At 32.8% G+C, this 4,816-nt stretch overlaps 1 long non-coding RNA gene across 1 annotated transcript; it reads right to left on the reverse strand.

Moving 5' to 3' along the window:
• Positions 1 to 395: 395 nt before the first annotated feature.
• Positions 396 to 1,254, reverse strand: LOC107915886 (uncharacterized). Its single transcript, XR_001689308.2, has 2 exons — positions 923 to 1,254; positions 396 to 630 (listed from the first exon to the last, which is right to left on the reverse strand). It is a non-coding gene; the product is annotated as an uncharacterized lncRNA (long non-coding RNA).
• Between the last annotated feature and the right edge of the window lie 3,562 nt (positions 1,255 to 4,816).

Here is a 4,816-nt window from a genome sequence, read left to right on the forward strand (position 1 = left end):
CTTTTTTGGCTTAGTGGTACACAACAAATCTACCATACTTCAAGCAATTCATAAATATAAGCATGCAAATCAAATGTATACATAGAAACATGACATGAGTATTGAATAATTAAATCATGAGTCATTAAATCTACATAACCAAATCACTTGCATATCAAACTTGTCAAATTTGTTAGATTGTACATACTACTCAAATAATCGGGTATCTGGATATTGCCACGCCACTCATGGCCGCCAGTCAAATAATCTTGGGTGTCAGTAGGGTTATCCTGAGCGCCACTCATGGCCGCTAGTTAGGTTAGAGCTCGAAGGCTGAGCGCAAATAAAGTATCAAACATATAATCACAAAAATACAACCATGACATTTGAGTCTCATACTTTTTTCAACTTGCTTATTGTAGAGCCCAAATTCCGCCCGGGGCCCAATAGAACCCGAAACAGCCCAAATTAACAAAAAATAATCAGTCCAGTTACATTAAACACAACAAACCTAAACCCTAGCCCAGGAAATTAAAAAATTTCAGCAACAGAGAACCCTAGCTGCTGCTTGCCCCCAAGCCTCCAAGCGTCGCATGCTGCCAGGCTCTCTCATGCACGCTTCTGACCACAGCCGTCGGCCTCATCTGACACCTGCAGAGAAGAATGAATGCAAGCAACAGAAGAATACAAAGAAATAATGAGCAAAAAACAAAAAATGAGAATGAACAGTTGTAATAGGGCTATAAAAGCCAAGATCTAATCGTTGTATTTTTTTTTTACGAAGGCACATCAAGAAATCAAAATAGAACAGAGTTTTCAAAGGTTGAATCCTTGCAATTTCCTCTTTGTTTTCTCTTATTTTATTTTATATTTTTTTTCTTTTGCAAATCTATTTCAAATAACTAAAAATCAAAAAGTAAAAATAAAGGGGAGGGGAACTCACCGGGTGGCCGTGGTTGCGCCGTCGGAGGATCTCTCCTCCGTCGCCCGAATCGGGTCCAAGCGGTCGTGAACCTCCTTTGTTTTCGACTCCCGTGGGTTGAGAGAGCTTTGGCTTTCAAGGATACCGTGAAACAGGGGCTAACGGGACCACTTTCCGGCACCGGTCGCCGACCACGTTGGTGGCGCGACGGAGGTCTTGGGAGGCCGTCGGCCTAGCAGAGAAAGGGAGTCTCCCTTTTGTTTTATTTTTATTTTTATTTTGTTTTTTGTGTATTCTTTGCAAAAGAATGAAACGGCAGGAGTAAAAATTGTTGCTTTTATGGTAATTATTACCCTAATGGGTATTTTGCGCAATTAGTCCTTCCAGTTCTGGGGCACATTCGATGCACTTTTCTATTTACTAAATTTCGGCCACAGAATTTTGGCGCTTGTTCCAATCTGGTCCTGTGCAAAACAGTGCGCATGGAAATGGGAATATTTCTTTCTTCAGTCCTCACGCCCTTGCGCATGTCTTATTTTAGTCCCTGACCTTTTGACTCTTTTTTTTATTTAAAATTTGCTTTTGTTTTTTTAGTTTTCATGTTTATTTTGATTGCGTTTTACTTTTTAAACGGTTTAGATTTTATATATATATTGTTTCATTTAAACAGTTCAATCATTATTTATTTTAAGATTTTTATGTATTATTTATATTAAACAGTTTTGGTTTATATATATTATCCTAAGTTTCTTTTCCTATATTACATTTCAAATTTTTTATATATATAAGATACTGACTTGCTTTTATAAATTATTTATTATTACTATTTATCTTTTTATGATAAGATGTATTATATGTCAAATATTATAAACTGCTTTCTGCAATTTCCTTTTAAATTGTCATTTTTATCTTTATTTTGATGTTCATTTTATGTATTATTTAGTTAAAATTATTTTATTATTTAAAATTGTTTTATATATCTTTAAACGCAAGTTATTTATCAAAAATGTTTTATTTGTTTTTTTTCGTTACAAAGATTTTTCCTTCACATTACTTATCTTATACTTTTATATATACATTATTTATTTTATCTTATATATATATATATATATATCATTTTTTGTATATTATTTACCTTAAATTTCTTTGTTTGCATTATCTATTTTAATTTCATCATTATCATTTTAAAATTTTCTTTTACGTTTTATTTAATTTTAATTTGCTTTATACCTTTTAAATTATTGTTTAATTTATTGGTCTTTATTTATCGATGTTTGAATTTGAATGATGAATGCTGTATGATTATCGCCTTTGTGTAAGTTAATTCGTTTATTCGTTTTCATGTCGTTGGCGTCCACTTGCATGATATTGTATTCGTGTATTATTGTCTCGTGTGTGCTACCATATCTCATTTCATGTCATTGCATCGTGGACTATTCAAAATAAATGTATGTCTTTAAGTGTTGTACCCGCAACTATTCAAGAATTTTTTTAAAAATAAGTCAGTATTTTGCATTTTGGAATTTTGAGAAATTGTACCCTAACTTACTGGGTCTCGATTTTCTCGTTAAACCCAAATAGCAAAATATCTTTTCAAATTTCAAATACATAAAATTTCAAAAAATAAAGGCAATATTCTATATTTAGAAAATTCGAGAAATTGTGCCCTAACTTACTGGGCTTCGATTTTTCTTGTTGATTCTAAGTAACTGAATATCCTTTTAAAATTAAAATAAATGAGGTTTAAATAAAAAGTGAAATGCAAATTCACTCTCAAAATATGAGATGTCGGGTCCTAACTTACTGGGTGTGACATCTTGTTACTTCGAGATAAGGAGGCATTTTCTATTTTTGATTTAATTAAAGCATTTTTAAATCAACATTAATAAACGAGGATCGTATTTTAAATCTTTTCAAACTTTCAGCTTTCGATATAAAGACATTAAATAATCAACTAGGTACCAATTTTGGGCGTTACGAGGGTGCTAATCCTTCCTCGTGCGTAATCGACTCCCGAACCCATTTTTTTGAATTTTGTAGACCAAAATCGTTGTTTTAATAAAAATTAAATCGTTTATTAAAAACAACCACTTTTTAAGGTGATCCGATCACACCTCATCAAAAAAGATTGGTGGCGACTCCCATTTTCGTTTTCATTTTCAAAACCAAGTTGACCCCGTTTCATCAAAAAAAATGGTGTCAACACTTATCATTCCAGCTAAAATATTAACTAATGAGATGTGATAGTATGCTACCTTGACATTTTGACTTTTTCTCATTCAAAAATTAATAACTCTTAATATATAATTCTAAATCAAGCACCGTTTGTTTTAAACAAAACTAGACTTTTGTACGGTTATAGAGATATAAGGCTCACTTCCTATTTTATCTTATGAAATTTTTGGTGATTTTTCAAAGTCACTGCTAAATCTGTTTTATAAAAATTCTGCTGCCAGATTTTTGTGACCTTTCAACACTAAAAATTTCATATCTTTTAAAATACAAATTGAAATCAATCTCTGTTTATTCTAAAAAAAACTAGATTTGACTCGCAGTTACAATGATGTATAGATCACTTCTTAATTATTTTTACAGAATTTATGGAAAATTTTTAAACTTACTGTTCATGTAATAATTTTTTCTGGCAGATTTCACATCTAAGTTTTTAGCTTCATTTTAAATCATCCAAACATGATTTCCACCCAAAGACATATAACATGTACGCATTATCACACAAGCATCATGTTTATGACTTACCAAGAAGCATAGGAGAGTTAGAGGGTACCACATTGATGGAAGAACACTAACAAAGTTTCTTGCCTAGCTCTCCACTTTGCCTTTACACTTAGCTTTAGAAGATTCACCCCCCTCTTTAACTAATAACCATGCAACACACAAGATTTTCCACAAAAAAAATAAGAGCTAATAGGATGCAAAAATACATGCTTTAAATAAATAAATAATATATGAGAATATCGGTAGAGGTTTCCTCAAAATCAAACCCTCCCAAACACCTCAAAACCTCTACCTTCATCCTTGATAAACATAGATAGTTTTTTTTCCATGGAACTTTAAAAAAAGCTAGATCAAGACCTTACCTTCTTTGAGATTTGGAGGATGAAAAATGGGTAGAACTCACTCAAATCTCTCTCCTTTTACACGGTTTGCTAAGGGAAATAGATGGAAAGAAGAAAAAAATGAAGAAATGTAAAAAGAAGAAAATTTGGGTGATTCTAATATAGGGAAAAATGGGGACAAATCCACTTTATCTCATACCTCAATTTTCCAAGCCATCTTTTCTCATTAATCGGGAGAAGACTTTTATTCAAAAATGGTAAAATCACCATATTAGCCATCCATCTTCCCTCTACTTCACATAAGCTTCCCAACATCCTTAATTTCTTATAAAAAGGTCCAAAATCCACCCAAATTAATTCCGACAAAACCCAATCCCAAAATAAATTTATCCATCGCCAACCTAGGTCAACGCTCGAATGTTGACTCAAGAATTTGGGGTCGTTACAGTGAGAACGGTATATGGTGTAAGACCATAGATGAAAGATGTTATGGTAGTCTAGTGTGAGGTACATAGCGTAAGACCATGGATGAAAGATGTCATGGCAACATGGTACAAGGTATAAGGTATACAGTGTAAGACGATAGATGAAAGATGCTATAACAATCAGGTATAATGAGTAAGACCATGAATGAGAGACTCCATGGCATTATATGATAGTACGCTTGGATGACTAATCAGTGCAAGACCATAGATGAAAGACTTCATGGAATCCACAGAGATAGTCTGTTATGACAGTAAATAAAGAACATAAATAGTCCACTGGGACAATAAACACAGAATAGAGATAGTCCACTGGGACAGTAACCACAGATAGAGTATGTGGGACAATATACACA

The sequence above is a fragment of the Gossypium hirsutum genome, chromosome D10 (genome assembly GCF_007990345.1).
Source record: "Gossypium hirsutum isolate 1008001.06 chromosome D10, Gossypium_hirsutum_v2.1, whole genome shotgun sequence".
In the NCBI taxonomy this organism is placed as follows: Eukaryota; Viridiplantae; Streptophyta; class Magnoliopsida; order Malvales; family Malvaceae; genus Gossypium; species Gossypium hirsutum.